Source organism: Arachis stenosperma, chromosome 6, assembly GCF_014773155.1.
Source record: "Arachis stenosperma cultivar V10309 chromosome 6, arast.V10309.gnm1.PFL2, whole genome shotgun sequence".
Lineage (NCBI taxonomy): Eukaryota > Viridiplantae > Streptophyta > Magnoliopsida > Fabales > Fabaceae > Arachis > Arachis stenosperma.
Window position 1 is genome coordinate 64655227 of NC_080382.1, and position 17385 is coordinate 64672611.

Genomic DNA, 17385 nt, shown 5'->3' on the forward strand with positions numbered 1-17385 from the left:
CTGGACTCATGGGATAAGCTTGTCACTGCATTCTTAGATAAGTTCTTTCCTCCTCAAAAGCTGAGCAAGCTGAGAGTGGATGTTCAAACCTTCAAACAAAAAGATGGTGAATCCCTCTATGAAGCTTGGGAAAGATACAAGCAGCTGACCAAAAGATGTCCATCTGACATGTTTTCAGAATGGACCATATTAGATATATTCTATTATGGTCTCTCTGAATTTCGAAAATGTCATTGGACCATTCTGCAGGTGGATCTATTCACCTGAAGAAAACGCCTGAAGAGGCTCAAGAACTCATTGACAGGTTGCAAACAACCAGTTTATGTACACCTCTGAGAGGAATTCCGTGAATAATAGGGTACCTCAGAAAAGGAGTTCTTGAAATTGATGCTCTGAATGCCATATTGCTCAGAACAAAATGTTGACTCAACAGGTCAACATGATCTCTCAAAATCTGAATGGATTGCAACATGCATCCAATAGTACTAGAGAGGCAACTTCTGAAGAAGCTTATGATCCTGAGAACCCTGCCATGGCAAGGTTAATTACTTAGGTGACCTTATGGAAACACCTATAACTCATCATGGAGAAATCATCCTAATTTCTCCTGGAAGGATCAACAAAAACCTCAACAAGGTTTTAACAATGGTGGACGTAATAGGCTAGGCAATAGCAAGCCATATCCATCATCTTCTCAGCAACAGATAGAGAATTCTGAACAAAACAATTCTAATTTAGCAAATATAGTCTCTGATCTGTCAAAGGCCACTTTTAGTTTCATGAATGAAACAAGATCCTCTAGAAAACTGGAGGCACAAGTGGGCCAGCTAAGTAAGAAAGTCATTGACACTCCTCCCAGTACTCTCCCAAGTAATACAGAAGAAAATCCAAAAGGAGAGTGCAAGGCCATTGATTTAATCAAAGTGGCCGAATGCACCAAGGAGGAGGAGGACGAAAATCCCAGTGAGGAAGACCTCCTGGGACGTTCCTCAAGCAAGAAGGAGTTTCCTATTAAGGATCCTGAGGAATATGAGGCTCATCTAGAGACCATAGAGATTCCTTTAAATCTCCTTCTGCCATTCATGAGCTCTGAAGAATATTCATCCTCTAAAGAGAATGAAGATGTAACTGGAGAGCAAGTTGCTCAATACTTAGGAGCTATCATGAAGCTGAATGCCAAGCTGTTTGGTAATGAGACTTGGGAAAGTGAACCTCCCTTGCTCATTAGTGAACTAGATACTTGGATTCAGAGAACTCTACCTCAAAAGAAACAAGATCCTGGCAAGTTTCTAATACCTTGTACCATTGGCACCATGAGCTTTGAAAAAGCTCTATGTGATCTGGGGTCAGGGATAAATCTTATGCCACTCTCTGTAGTGGAGAAGCTGGGGATCATTGAGGTACAACCTGCCTTGTTCTCATTACAATTGGCAGATAAGTCCATAAGACAAGCTCATGGAATAGTGGAGGACGTGCTAGTAAGGGTTGAAGGCCTTTACATCCCTACTGATTTCATAATCCTAGACACTAGGAAGGAAGATGATGAATGCATCATCCTAGGAAGACCTTTCCTAGCCACAGCAGGAGCTGTGATAGATGTCAACAGAGGTACATGATCATGAGGAGTCACGAAAAAAATCAAAAAAATTAAAAACAGAGTCAAAAACAGAAGAAAAAAAATTTTCACCCTGGAGGACGCACGGGCCGGCGTTCAACGCCCAGAAGATGCATCTGGCTGGCGTTCAACGCCAGAACAGAGCATCTTTCTGGCGCTGAACGCCCAAAACAAGCTACATCCTGGTGTTTAACGCCAGGATGCGCACACAGAGGACAATCTGGCGCTGAACGCCAGAAACAAGCTTGAAACTGGCGTTCAACGCCAGCAACAAGCATCACATGGGCGTTTAACACCCAGAACATGCACCAATGGGCGTTTGAACGCCAGAATGATGCATGAAGGCATTTTACATGCCTATTTGGTGCAAGGATGGAATTCCTTGACACCTCAGGATCTGTGGACCCCCACAGGATCACCTCAGGATCTGTGAACCTCACAGGATCCCCACCTACCTCGCCCTCTCTCTCTCCATTCATGGTCATCCCTTCTGTTTTTCATTCACCACTCACCCTTTCCCATAAACCCCACCCACCTTCAAAATTCAAAATTCTTTCCCACCCAATCCCACCCATATAGCCGAATCCATCTCCCCTCACTCACCTCCATCTTCTTCTTCTTCTTCTCTTCTTTCTTTTCTTGCTCGAGGGCGAGCAATATTTTAAGTTTGGTGTGGTAAAAGCATAGCTTTTTTGCTTTTCCATTACCATTAATGGCACCTAAAGCCAGAGAAACCTCAAAGGGAAGACAAAAGCTTCCACCTCTGAGTTATGGGAGATGGAAAGACTAAAAATATAAGCCGTCATAGCTCAGTGGTAGAACATGTGGCTGCAAATCAAGAGATCCCTGAGATACCTCAGGGGATAAGTTATCCTCCACACAAATATTGGAAGCAACTAAGGGTGGAACATCATGAGCACTCCATCATTCTCCAAGAAATAAGAGAAGATCAAAGAGCAATGAGGGAGGAGCAACAAAAGCAAGGAAGGGACATAAAAGAACTCAAAGAGCACTATTGGACCTTCAAGAAGGCGCCACCTTCACTCAGGTGGATTCATTCCTTGTTCTTTATTTCTTTCTGTTTTCGGTTTTTAATTATTGTGTTTATCTATGTTTTGTGTCTTTATTTCATGATCATTAGTATGTAACCATGCCTTAAAGCTATGAATAAATTCCATTAATCCTTCACTTCTCTTAAAATGAAAAATGTTTTAATTCAAAAGAACAAGAAGTACATGAATTTCGAAATTATTATTGAATTTAATTTAATTATATTGATGTGGTGACAATACTTCTTGCTTTCTGAATGAATGCTTGAACAGTGCATATATCTTTTGATCTTGTTGTTTATGAATGTTAAAATTGTTGGCTCTTGAAAGAATGATGAACAAAGAGAAATGTTATTGAGGATCTGAAAAATCATGAAATTGATTCTTGAAGCAAGAAAAAGCAGTGAAAAAGAAAGCTTGCGAAAAAAAAAGAGAAAAAAAAATGGCGAAAAAAAATAGAGAAAAAAAAAAGAAGAAGGAGCAGTAGAAAAAGCCAATAGCCCTTAAAACCAAAAGGCAAGGGTAAAAAGGATCCAAGGCTTTGAGCATCAATGGATAGGAGGGCCCAAGGAAATTAAATCCAGGCCTAAGCGGCTAAATCAAGCTGTCCCTAACCATGTGCTTGTGTCATGAAGGTCCAAGTGAAAAGCTTGAGACTGAGTGGTTAAAGTCGTGATCCAAAGCAAAAGAGTGTGCTTAAGAGCTCTGGACACCACTAACTGGGGACTCTAGCAAAGCTGAGTCACAATCTGAAAAGGTTCACCCAGTTATGTGTCTGTGGCATTTGTGTATCCGGTGGTAATACTGGAAGACAAAGTGCTTAGGGCCACAGCCAAGACTCATAAGTAGCTGTGTTCAAGAATCAACATGCTTAAAATAGGAAAGTCAATAACACTATCCGAAATTCTAAGTTCCTAGAGAAGCCAATCATTCTAAACTTCAAAGGAAGAAGTGAGATGCCAAAACTGTTCAGAAGCAAAAAGCTACAAGTCCCGCTCATGTAATTAAATTAATATTCATTGATATTTTGGACTTTATAGTATATTCTCTTCTTTTTATCCTATTTGATTTTCAGTTGCTTGGGGACAAGCAACAATTTAAGTTTGGTGTTGTGATGAGCGGATAATTTGTACGCTTTTTGGCATTGTTTTTACATAGTTTTTAGTAAGTTTAAGCTACTTTTAGGGATGTTTTCATTAGTTTTTATGTTAAATTCACATTTCTGGACTTTACTATGAGTTTGTGTGTTTTTCTGTGATTTCAGGTAAATTCTGACTGAAATTGAGGGATTTGAGCAAAACTCTGAAAAAGGCTGACAAAAGGACTGCTGATGCTGTTGGATTCTGACCTCCCTGCACTCGAAATGGATTTTCTGGAGCTACAGAACTCCAAATGGCGCGCTCTCAACGGCGTTGGAAAGTAGACATCCAGGGCTTTCCAGCAATATATAATAGTCCATGCTTTATTCGAAGAATGACGACGTAACTTGGCGTTAAACGCCAAGTTCATGCTGCTGTCTGGAGTTAAACGCCAGAAAAACGTCATGATCCGGAGTTGAACGCCCAAAACACGTCATAACTCAAAGTTCAACGCCAAGAAATGCCTTAGCTCGTGGATTGATCAAGCTCAGCCCAAACACACACCAAGTGGGCCCCGGAAGTGAATTTATGCATCAATTACTTACTCATGTAAACCCTAGGAGCTAGTCTAGTATATATAGGACATTTATCTATTGTATTAGACATCTTTTGACCACCTTAAACTCTTTATTCATTCGGTCACTTGATCATGGAGAGGGCTGGCCATTCGGCCATGCCTGAACCCTTTGCTTATGTATTTTTAACGGTGGAGTTTCTGCACACCATAGATTAAGGGTGTGGAGCTCTGCTGTACCTCAAGTATCAATGCAATTCTATTTTCTTTTATTCGGTCTCTATCTTATTCTTATTCCAAGATATTCATTCGTACCCAAGAACATGATGAATGTGATGAGTTAGATAACCCTCATTATCATTCTCACTCATGAACGCGCGTGATTGACAACCACTTACGTTCTACATGCAACAGAGCTTGAATGTGTATCTCTTAGATTCCCCAACAGAATCTTCGTGGTATAAGCTAGATGGATGGCGGCATTTATGAGGATCCGGAAAGTCCAACCTTGTCTGTGGTGTTCCGAGTAGGATCCTGGGAATCCGGAAAGTCTACCTTGTCTGTGGTGTCCGAGTAGGATTCCAGTAATGAATGACTATGACGTGCTTCAAACTTGTAACCTGCTGGGCGTAGTGACAACGCAAAAGAATCAATGGATTCTATTCCAGTAGGGGAGGGAACCAACCGGTGATTGGCCGTACTGTGACAGAGTGCGTGAGCATTAGCTTTCACTGCGAGGATGGGATGTAGCCATCAGCCATGGGTGATGCCTCCAGACTGGTTAGCTGTGCGAGTGACAGCCGCATAGGATATTTCCCCGAGAGGATTGAAAGTAGCCACAGCTGATGGTGAACCCCTAAACAAAGCTTGCCATGGAAAGGAGTAAGAAGGATTGAGTAGAAGGAATAGGAGAGCAGGCGTCCGTGAGCTCTACAGCACCTCCATTCCGCTTATCTGAAATTCCTCCCAATGAATCTACATAAGTATTTCTATCCCTTTTATTATTTCTTCTTTAAATTTCGAAAACCCATAATCCAATTTTAATCTGCCTAACTGAGATTTACAAGGTGACCATAGCTTGCTTCATACCAACAATCTCTGTGGATTCGACCCTTACTCACGTAAGGTTATTACTTGGACGACCCAGTACACTTGCTGGTTAGTTGAACGGAGTTGTGACTTCAAATAAGGACAATTATTGAATAAAGTCATACAAAGACAAACAACTTGAAAAGAACAGTGATCACAATTTCGTCCACCAGTACTGCCAGGTGCATTTTGCATTCCAGACAGACTTTGAGAAATCAAATTGACTTGTTGAGTCAATATCTTGTTCTGAGCCAATATGGCATTCAGAGTATCAATCTCAAGAACTCCTTTCTTCTGATTAGTCCCATTGTTCACAGGATTCCTTTCAGAAGTGTACATGAATTGGTTATTTGCAACCATTTCAATTAGCTCTTGAGCCTCTGTAGGCGTCTTCTTCAGATGAAGAGATCCTCCAGCAGAGCTATCCAAGGACATCTTGGATAGTTCAAAGAGACCATCATAGAAAATACCTATGATGCTCCATTCAGAAAGCATGTCTGAGGGACATCTTCTGATTAATTGTTTGTATCTTTCCCAAGCTTCATAGAGGGATTCTCCATCCTTCTGTCTGAAGGTTTGGACTTCCACTCTAAGCTTACTCCATCTTTGAGGTGGAAAGAACTTTGCCAAGAAGGCATTGACTAGCTTTTCCCAAGAGTCCAGGCTTTCTTTAGGTTGAGAGTCCAACCATATTCTAGCTCTGTCTCTTACAGCAAAAGGGAATAGCATCAGTCTATAGACCTCAGGGTCTACCCCATTAGTCTTGACTGTGTCACAGATTTGCAAGAATTCAGCTAAGAACTGATGAGGATCTTCCATTGGAAGTCCATGGAACTTGCAATTCTGTTGCATTAGAGAAACTAATTGAGGCTTAAGCTCAAAGTTGTTTGCTCCAATGGCAGGGATAGAGATGCTTCTCCCATAGAAATCAGGAGTAGGTGCAGTAAAGTCACCCAGCACCTTCCTTGCATTGTTGGCATTGTTGTTGTTTTCGGCTGCCATGTGTTCTTCTTCCTTGAAGAATTCGGTCAGGTCCTCTAAAGAGAGTTGTGCTTTGGCTTCTCTTAGCTTTCTCTTCAGGGTCCTTTCGGGTTCAGGATCAGCTTCAACAAGAATGCCTTTGTCTCTGCTCCTGCTCATATGAAAGAGAAGAGAACAAGAAAATGTGGAATCCTCTATGTCACAGTATAGAGATTCCTTGAGGTGTCAGAGGAAAAGAGAAATAGAAAGAAGAAGGAGAAGAAAAATTCGAACTTTAATTAGATAAGGTTCGAATTGTGCATTGAGAAGGAGTGGTACTCCATAAATAGAAGGATGTGAGAAGGAGGGAAGTAATCTTTTCGAAAATTAATTAGAAAATTTTGAAAACATTTTTGAAAAACACTTAATTGATTTTCGAAAATAAGAGTGGGAAAGAAATCAAGTGATTTTTGAAAAAGATTTTGAAATTAGAAGTTAAAAAGATTTGATTGAAAACTATTTTGAAAAAGAATGTGATTGAGAAAATATGATTTGAAAACAATTTTAAAAGATATGATTTGAAAACAATTTGAAAAGATATGATTTTAAAAATTAAGGACTTGCCTAACAAGAAAAGATATGATTCAAACATAAAACCTTCCTCAACAGAAAAGGCAAAAAAATGTTCAATCAAATCATTAATTGTTAGTAAGTATCTTTGAAAAAGGAAAGAAATTGATTTTGAAAACATTTGATTGAAAAGATATGATTTGAAAAAGATTTGATTTTGAAAAACTTTGAAAACTTGAAAAAAATTGATTTTGAAAACAAAATCTTCCCCCTAGCACCATCCTGGCGTTAAACGCCCAGAATGGTATACATTCTGGCGTTTAACGCCCAAACTACTACCCTTTTGGGCGTTAAACGCCCAGCCAGGCACCCTGGCTGGCGTTTAAACGCCAGTCTGTCTTCTTCACTGGGCATTTTTGAATGCCCAGCTTTTTCTGTGTGATTCCTCTGCAGTATGTTTTGAATCTTCAATTCTCTGTATTATTGACTTGAAAAGACACAATTTAAAAATATTTTTGGATTTTTAATAATGAGGAATAATCAAAATGCAACTAAAATCAAATAACAATGCATGCAAGACACCAAACTTAGCAGTTTGTATACTATTGACAAAATAAGAATGCATATGAGAAACAACAAAACACTCAAGTCAATAGAATTCAAAGATCAAAACAAGGAAATCATCAAGAACAACTTGAAGATTAATTAAGACACATGCATAAATTCGAAAAATGCAAGAAGAACAGAAACATGCAATTGACACCTAACTTAAGATGAGACTCTAGACTCAAACAAGAAATATTTTTGGATTTTATGATTTTGTAATTTTTTTGGCTTTTTTTTTTAAAGGAAAATAAAGGTATCAAAGTTCTTAATGAGAATTCCAGGAATCATGCAATGTTAGTCTAAAGCTTTAGTCTAAAGGAATTAGACATAGCTAGCTAAGCTTCAACAGGACATTGCATTCAAGAGCTAAATTGATGATGATCAATCAGCTTTGGTGATGATAAGAACATCACCTTGAAACACTAGAATTCATTCTTAAGAACTCTGAAAAAAAATACCTAATCTAAGCAACAAGATGAACCGTCAGTTGTCCATACACAAGAACAATCCCCGGCAACGGCGCCAAAAACTTGGTGCTGTTGCCGGATCAGAAATTTGGCACTGATGTTACCGGACAAAAAGCTTGCTCAAAACTTGAACAATCCCCGGCAACGGCGCCAAAAACTTGGTGGGCGAAATTGTGAACAATACAACTTCACACAACTAACCAGCAAGTGCACTGGGTCGTCCAAGTAATACCTTACGTGAGTAAGGGTCGATCCCACGGAGATTGTTAGCATTGAAGCAAGCTATGGTCATCTTGTAAATCTTAGTCAGGCAAACTCAAATGTATATGATGATGAATGAAAATAACATAAAAGATAAAGATAGTGATACTTATGTATATCATTGGTGTAAGAGCTTCAGACAAGCGTATGAAGATGCCTTCCCTTCCGTCTCTCTGCTTTCCTACTGTCTTCATCCAATTCTTCTTATTCCTTTCCATGGCAAGCTCGTGTAGGGTTTCACCGTTGTCAATGGCTACCTCCCATCCTCTCAGTGAAAGCGATTGCATATGCTCTGTCACAGCATAGCGGAATTCAGCTGTCGGTTCTCGGTCAGGCCGGAATAATATCCATCGATACTTTTGCGTCTGTCACTAACGCCCCGCCTGCTAGGAGTTTGAAGCACGTCACAGTCATTCAGTCATTGAATCCTACTCAGAATACCACAGACAAGGTTTAGACCTTCCGGATTCTCTTGAATGCCGCCATCAGGTCCTGCCTATACCACGAAGATTCCGATTAAAGAATCCAAGAGATATTCACTAGAGCCTTGGTTGCTTGTAGAACAAAAGTGGTTGTCAGTCACCTTGTTCATGAGTGAGAATGATGATGAGTGTCACGGATCATCACATTCATCAAGTTGAAGAACAAGTGATATCTTAGAACAAGAACAAGCGGAATTGAATGGAAGAACAATAGTAATTGCATTAATACTCGAGGTACAGCAGAGCTCCACACCTTAATCTATGGTGTGTAGAAACTCCACCGTTGAAAATACATAAGCACAAGGTCTAGGCATGGCCGTGAGGCCAGCCTCCCAATGATCTAAGAACTAGATGTCCGAAGATAGCTACCAAGATGTCTAATACAATAGTAAAAGGTCCTACTTATAGAAAACTAGTAGCCTAAGGTGTACAAAGATGAGTAAATGACATAAAAATCCACTTCCGGGCCCACTTGGTGTGTGCTTGGGCTGAGCAATGAAGCATTTTCGTGTAGAGACTTCTCTTGGAGTTAAACGCCAGCTTTTATGCCAGTTTGGGCGTTTAACTCCCATTTAGGTGCCAGTTCCAGCGTTTAACGCTGGAATTTCTTGAGGTGACTTTGAACGCCGGTTTGGGCCATCAAATCTTGGGCAAAGTATGGACTATCATATATTGCTGGAAAGCCCAGGATGTCTACTTTCCAACGCCGTTGAGAGCGCGCCAATTGGGCTTCTGTAGCTCCAGAAAATCCACTTCGAGTGCAGGGAGGTCAGAATCCAACAGCATCTGCAGTCCTTTTGAGTCTCTGGATCAGATTTTTGCTCAGATCCCTCAATTTCAGCCAGAAAATACCTGAAATCACAGAAAAACATACAAACTCATAGTAAAGTCCAGAAAAGTGAATTTTAACTAAAAACTAATAAAAATATAATAAAAACTCAACTAAAACTACCAAAAACATACTAAAAACAATGCCAAAAAGCGTACAAATTATCCGCTCATCATTGGTGATTTCAGTTTAAGAGAGGAGGTTCATGTGACGCGTTTGGGTTATGGAATTGCGTTTTGAGGTAGGGGTGCTTTCCAAAAACTATATTTTATACATTAGAATTATTACATATGGATACTGATGTGAGACAATGTATTTGGTGATTGTATAAGCCTTATGTGATGTTGATTGTCCTGGATGAATGTAATTATATGTTTGAATGGATTATTATTTGGTTCTGATGAATGGATTTGTTGTGTGGCTTTGTGAAACGAAATGCTTTTGAAGTTGATTCTTTTAAAGCTTTGAAATCGAGTTTAATCCGTTGAGGATTGATTTGAGTTAATTTTCTTGGGAATGTGAAAAATAGAATACACTCTTGAATTTGGCCTGGGTTACTTTAAATGATCTGGTTTGATAAATGATGGTTGTTAACTGTTTCTTTAAAGCTTTAGAAATGAGTTTTTTCTGCTGATAATGATTTGATTTTGAAACGGTTTCCTTGAAATATGGAATTGATATGACTGTTGGATTTGGCTTGACTTGAATTGATTTGGATTTTGGGCTATTGAAAAGGATTGTGAGACGGTTTAGTTGGGACCCGAACTGGGTGGCAAAGTCCAAGTTTTAGGAGAGGTGCTGCCAAAATTTCTATAAAACCCAAGTGTTTATTGAAATGTGGTCTGGAAAAATGATGAGTTAAAGACCTCTACTATTTTATTTGAATTATCAAGAAAAGGATGATCCATGCTTTTGAAATGAATTATAAAAGAGGAAAATATGATTTAGTCTTGTTTCTTAAGAAAGGCATTGTATTTCTTTCAGGAGAAAGTTATTTAGACGAAACTTATGTTTTAAAGCTGTTTTAAATGTGACAAGGGTAATGCCTTTGAATTTGACTTGAGGGATTTCAATTAGAGGAGTTTCTATGACTTTGAAAGAACCTGAATGTCTATTGACAAGTTTTATTTTGAAATATTTTGGGAAAGGTTTTAAGTACTCTTTGAATTCTGAATTCTCGCAAGACTAAAACAATTTTGAATAGTTGAAACTCTTTAGAATTTATCATGGGAGTTAAATTTGGTTTTGCCTAAGCAAAGGAAACGGCTTTGAAAGAAATAAATGATTACGTGACTCGGTTTGGCTTAGACCCTATTTTATTACTCAAATCAGAAAGCTGAGGTTTTTAGTGATTTTAAATGAACTTGGTGAAATGAGTTATGTTATTCTCCCCTAAAGACTTGGGACTCTGCCGACAAACTTTTGTTATAAAATCCCATTGTTGGATGGGTGATTTTGAATACTTTGAAATAAATCCTTAACTTGCCATGGTTTTGGAAGTTTTGGAAAGAGGATGCCGAGAGTGGCATTGTTTCTAAAAGGGGAATTTACTTTGAGTAAAAGTGGCTTATAAGGCTGATATGATTTGAGAAATGAGATCTTTAAAGCCAAGGCTGAAAAGAGTTGAAATTTGATTTCAAAATAAAATGAATTGAGAAAAGTGATTTATGGCTTAAATGCCGATTTTATGAATGTGATGATGTTGAATGGTAGAAGTGTTATTTTGTTATGAGGCGGAATGGCTGTGTATGCTATTGAATTATGGCTGATTTCTGAATGAGTTATGAGCCGTATGGCTGGCTATGAATTATGAATTTAAGTCGAAAGACTGTATTTATTGATAAATTGGTTGGTTCTGGATTGAACCGTGAGCCGAATGGCTGAGATGGATGGTGATCCATGGTTGAGTATAAATGCATGTATGTAATTGAATAAATTGTGAATTTAAGCCGGATGGCTGAGATGAATGTTGTATGCGAGTATGCTTGTGTTTTCTCTCTGGTTGTAAGGGTGACAGGGCACTGATACCCTCTAATGGCGACAGGGCGCGGATACCTTCTAATGGCGACAGGGCGCAAATACCCTCTAATGGTGACAGGGCACATATTCCCTCTAATGATATTAATGCGCAACAGAGAGACTGTGCCCGGGTTAGCTACCGGACACGTCGGGTTGGCTTGATAACCGACAGATGATATCATCAGCTACTAGGACAGGCATGCATCATATGCATCTATGTGACATTGTTTAGGTGTGCATATTGTACTTGGTTTGCCTTTATGACTATTTGAGATTAACTGCTACTTGTTCTACTTGCTGTAACTGTTTGATTGTGCTTGAACTTCCTATCTGTGTTTGCAACTGGAACTCTGTTGGATTGTGGTGATTGGTTGTTGAATTGGATTGTTTGGGCCTAGGGCCGTGGTTGAATTGAGATGGACCGATGGTTGGTTTCGGTTTTGTGTTTCTGGTTTGGAAAAGTATGAAAGGCTAAAGTGGTTCAACATAAATAAACCTTTTGAAAGGCCTTTGAATATTGTTTTAAATGAACAGTTTCCTCTTTCAAAAAAGGATTTCAGAATTCTCTTTTATTGTAAACCTTTGTTTTTGAAAAGGGGCATAAGACGGTTATTAATCACTGGTATGGTTTATCTTCATGTATCCTATTACAGTAATTCCCAAAAACCCTTTACTGAGAACCCTTTCAAGGATGATGTTCTCATCCCCCTACATTTTTCCCCTTTCAGGATATGGGCGCTGAAGTCACGAAGAGTTTATTTAATTATTGTTGTGATTCGCTGTATTGTTTTAGTTATGTTTTATTGTACACTCGCCTTTATCTTGATATATTCTGTAAGAGGGATAAGAATTGTTTTGGTTAATGCTTGTAATGTTATATATATATATATATATATATATATATATATATATATATATATATATATATATATATATATATGGATGTACTCTTTATAAGTTTTTGTAAGTTGTATGGTATCTATGGATGTACGTTATCGAATGAAAATATTTTTGTGAGCGGTTTTATGGTTTAAAATTTTAAACAGGCTCATATTTTAATATTAAATAGTATAAGTGTCGTCGTAATATCCGAACTATCAGAGTCGCACAGCCGGAGGCGTGAGCTTTAGTAGTTAGGGTGTTACATAAAATGGTTTTCTTAAATTCTTTTAGTGTCTCCGAATATTTAATTATTGCTCGTAAACCATAGTTGCAAAATATAACATTTATAGCGATTTTAGGTCAAATGTCTTTTCACCTACTTGAGTAATTTTTATCTGAGTTTCCTTGGCTTGTATCTTCACCGTCCATCATTATTCAACAACCATACGAAGATGATTTTTAGATTCGAGAACTTTTAAATAAAAAAAACCAAAATGATTCTCAATTTTAGATATTTAGAATTTTAAAATTCATGATGGGATTTATCTAAATACAATCAATCAATTTAAAACACCATTTTAATTTTTTTAACATGTTGATGTTGTGTCCACGTCACACTACATACATATCATACCTATTAAGTTTTAAATATTTTATTTATACCTTTAAGAAATAGAAAACAAACAATATTATTTTTACTTTTTTAAATAAAGATAAAAAAAATTCTACAAAAATAAAATCTACGGAACGGCATGAAAATTTAAATTATCAAAATATAGTTTATTCTATTTCAATCATGATGGTTTATGTAAACTCCGGTTAAATTAGTAGTTTTTAATAAGAAAGATTAAAAATACGAATATTATATCAAATTAGGATAGAGCTCATCGAAACGATAATTTTGACATTAATTTCGAAAAAACGGTCCAAAATTAGACCGAATGAATCGAACTGGTTGAACGGGATCCGAACCGGGCTGTCGGTCCAACCGGACCAGCCCTTTTAAGTGGGCCCAAAGCCTTTCTTCCCCTTCATTTTAACAGAAGCGGAAGTTGCAGCACAAAGGGGAGGGAAGAATAAAAACTTCACCGAACCCTTACGACAATCTTTCGTACGCTGTAATTTCTCCGTCCAAGCTCCGATCGCCACACCATTTGTGGTCACGCATTCATCGCGTCGAGCTCTACATTTCTACCGGAACAATTTCACTGGTAACTGATGAGCGGATATTTTATACGCTTTTTGGGGGTAATTTCATGTATATTTTAGTATGTTTTAATTAGTTTTTAGTTAAATATTATTAGTTTTTAGGCAAAAATCATATTTCTGGACTTTACTATGAGTTTGTGTGTTTTTCTGTGATTTCAGGTATTTTTTGGCTGAAATTGAGGGAGCTGAGCAAAAATCTGAGTTAGACTGAAAAAGGACTACTGATGCTGTTGGATTCTGACCTCCCTGCACTCGAAATGGATTTTCTGGAGCTACAGAAGTTCAATTGGCGCGCTCTCAACAGCGTTGGAAAGTAGACATCCAGGACTTTCCAGCAATATATAATAGTCCATACTTTACACGAAGATAGACGACGTAAACTGGCGTTCAACGCCAGTATCATGCTGTTGTCTGGCGTCCAGCGCCAGAAACAGGTTACAAGCTGGAGTTCAACGCCAGAAACAGGTTACAACCTGGCGTTGAACGCCCAAAACAGCCCCAGGCACGTGAGAAGCTTAAGTCTCAGCCCCAGCACACACCAAGTGGGCCCCAGAAGTGGATTTCTGCACTATCTATCATAGTTTACTCATTTTCTGTAAACCTAGGTTACTAGTTTACTATTTAAACAACTTTTAGAGATTTACTTTGCACCTCATGACATTTTAGATCTGAAATTTGTACCTTTTGGCAACATGAGTCTCTAAACTCCATTGTTGGGGGTGAGGAGCTCTGCAGCGTCTCGATGAATTAATACAATTACCTTTGTTTTCCATTTAAACACGCTTGTTCCTATCTAAGATGTTCATTCGCGTTTAAACATGAAGAAGGTGATGATCCGTGACACTCATCACCTTCCTCAGATCCATGAGCGTGTGCCTGACAACCACCTCCGTTCTACATCAGATTGAATGAGCTTCTCTTAGATTCCTTAATCAGAATCTTCGTGGTATAAGCTAGAATTGATGGCGGCCACTCTTGAGGATCCGGAAAGTCTAAACCTTGTCTGTAGTATTCCGAGTAGGATTCAAGGATTGAATGGCTGTGACGAGCTTCAAACTCGCGATTGCTGGGCGTGATGACAAACGCAAAAAGATCAATGGATCCTATTCCAACATGATCGAGAACCAACAGCTGATTAGCCGTGCTGTGACAGAGCATCTGGACCGTTTTCACTGAGAGGATGGGAGGTAGCCACTGACAATGGTGACACCCTACATACAACTTGCCATGGAAGGAGTCTTGCGTGTGGAAAAGGATTTCAAGGAAGAGTTGAAGTTCAGAGGACAAAGCATCTCCAAAATTCCAACATGTTCTTCATTAATAAAGTAACTATTATTTATTCCAAACACTTTTACTTCTTACAATTAAATCCAAATAACCTTATTGATATCCTGACTAAGATTAATAAAATAAACATAGATTGCTTCAAACCAATAATCTCCGTGGGATCGACCCTTACTCACGTAAGGTATTACTTGGACAACCCAGTGCACTTGCTGGTTAGTTGTACGGATTCCAAATTCGTGCACCAGTAACTTGTTTAATCACTCTCAGCCCTCTTTTTCCCCAATTTTTGAATTTTTAATAGGAAGGTTGAATTTCTTTGATTTCTGATGTTTTAGGATCCAATTAGCTTGAGAAAAACGTTCATTCTTGCTTATGTGAAGCTTGGATAAGGTGAGGATACGATAATTTTATTTTAATTTCATTAAATTTGAGCTTTGAGTATTAAATTGGATATATATGTGTTATGAATGTGTATTAGGTTGTGAATAAATAATTGGAGCTTGAAATTGTGAATATTGGAACTTGGAGGAAGCGGATTAGTTGAGGTTTTGAGGGCTGTGTTCTTTTAGGAAAATTGTCTTGGAATAATACTTGGGAATCGGATAAGGTATGGTTTAGATTTCTTGCATTTAATATATAATGTTCTGCGAAAACTTAGGCTAGATGACCATAGGATAGGTTGGATTGCATGTGTATATTTAATGCTTAGTATCCTGTTTATGAACATGGTTGGTTTGGTGCTTGTTGGTTAACTGGTGATTTGGTGAATTATTGATTTGAGGTATAACTATTATGGAGGTTGTTGTGATAATGAGGTATTTTGTGTTAAAAGCCTAGGATTTGTGAACTATGATTCTTAGTTGAATTTTGGTTGTTAGATTTGAATATTGTATGAGTATAATTGTTGATTTGAGGTAGATTTATTGTGGTGATTGTTATGATGATGAGGAAGGGTATGTTGAATTGAAAAGAATGCAGGTTTGGACCCAAAAAGGGTGGCAAAGTCCGAGTTTTAGAGGAGATGCTGCCGAAATTTTATAAAAAATTAGAGATTTTGTTTATATGATTATTTAAAAAGATTTAGATTCAAAGGTTATATGGTTTGATTTTGAGTTATTGAAAAAATGAGTATGTTTTAAGTTTGATTCATTTAGAAAAGAATGAATTATGTTTTGAAATGGAACTATTTATGCTCGGAATGGGAGGTGTGACAATGAAGGATAAGGATTGAATATGATTGATGTATGATGATGAATGAGATGCGATTGAGAATGAAGTGGATGTTGATGAATTATAATTGATTTATTTATATGGCTTATGAATTTGAATGATCTGAGATACGAGATTCCTTGGATTAAGTGACGTGGCTTACCACCACGTGTACCAGGTTGAAAACTCGATACTCTGTTGACCATACGACGTAAGTGTGACCGGGCACTATATAAATTCTCGGGAATGTTACCCCTATTGAGCAATATTGATTATTTGAGAAAAAGTTATGCATAGACTGTTGGGGATGGACATCGGGGGACAGTCTAAGTGCAATTCAGACTTGTCGGGTTGGCTGGATAACCGACAGATGAGCCTCATCAGCCATAGGATAGGCATGCATCATATGCATATTACTTGAACTACTTGCTTGTACTTTAATTGGGTGTGCTTAAATGTATTTGCCATGCTAAATGTATATTTGTTACCTGTAGTATTTCATAACCTTCCTGTACTTGCCTTTATCTGTTTATTTGTCTGTGAAATACTGATGGAGATGGAGGTGTGGAGGAATGGCAGTGTGAGATTTAGGTTTAAGGTTAAGTTAAGTCAGGTTTACATATTCTTAGAAAATCACCTTTTATGGCTTCTGTTTAATACTTCAAGCTCTATAATCCGAGTGTCGGCGTTCTAAGATTGCCTTTGGCATTCCCAGGACCTTATATATTATGTGTGTGGCACCTTTACCATACTGAGAACCTCCGGTTCTCATTCCATACTATGTTGTTATTTTTCAGATGCAGGTTGAGAGGCATCTCGTTAGGCGTCTGGACTCTTGAAGCGGAGTGATTACTGGGTTATTTTGTTATGCTATGATGTATATATACGTACTTAGCTTTCTCTCCACATAACTTATTCTTTTTTATCCTCCTAGAGGTGTATGGAGAGGTAGGATTTTGTTTATGTACATTTGGATTTTGGATATGTATATATATGTATATATGTGTGTATATTCTCCGGCCAGTCTTGACTTCGCAGGCTGAGTCAAGAGCTCGTTATTTTGTATCTTGGACTCTCTGTTCCTGTTTTGGGTTATTTTACACTTTACAGCTGTAGCTTTCTTAGCACACAAGTTAACTCGTTTCTCGAGCGCTGCGCTTTCATTTTCGCGATTTTTATTTTCTCTATTCTTCAAGGC

At 38.1% G+C, this 17385-nt stretch overlaps 1 non-coding gene across 1 annotated transcript; it reads left to right on the forward strand.

The window, feature by feature from the left end:
* Nucleotides 1–5895: 5895 nt before the first annotated feature.
* Nucleotides 5896–6003, forward strand: LOC130938396 (small nucleolar RNA R71). Its single transcript, XR_009069563.1, has one exon. It is a non-coding gene; the product is annotated as a small nucleolar RNA R71 (small nucleolar RNA).
* The last annotated feature ends 11382 nt before the right edge of the window (nt 6004–17385 follow it).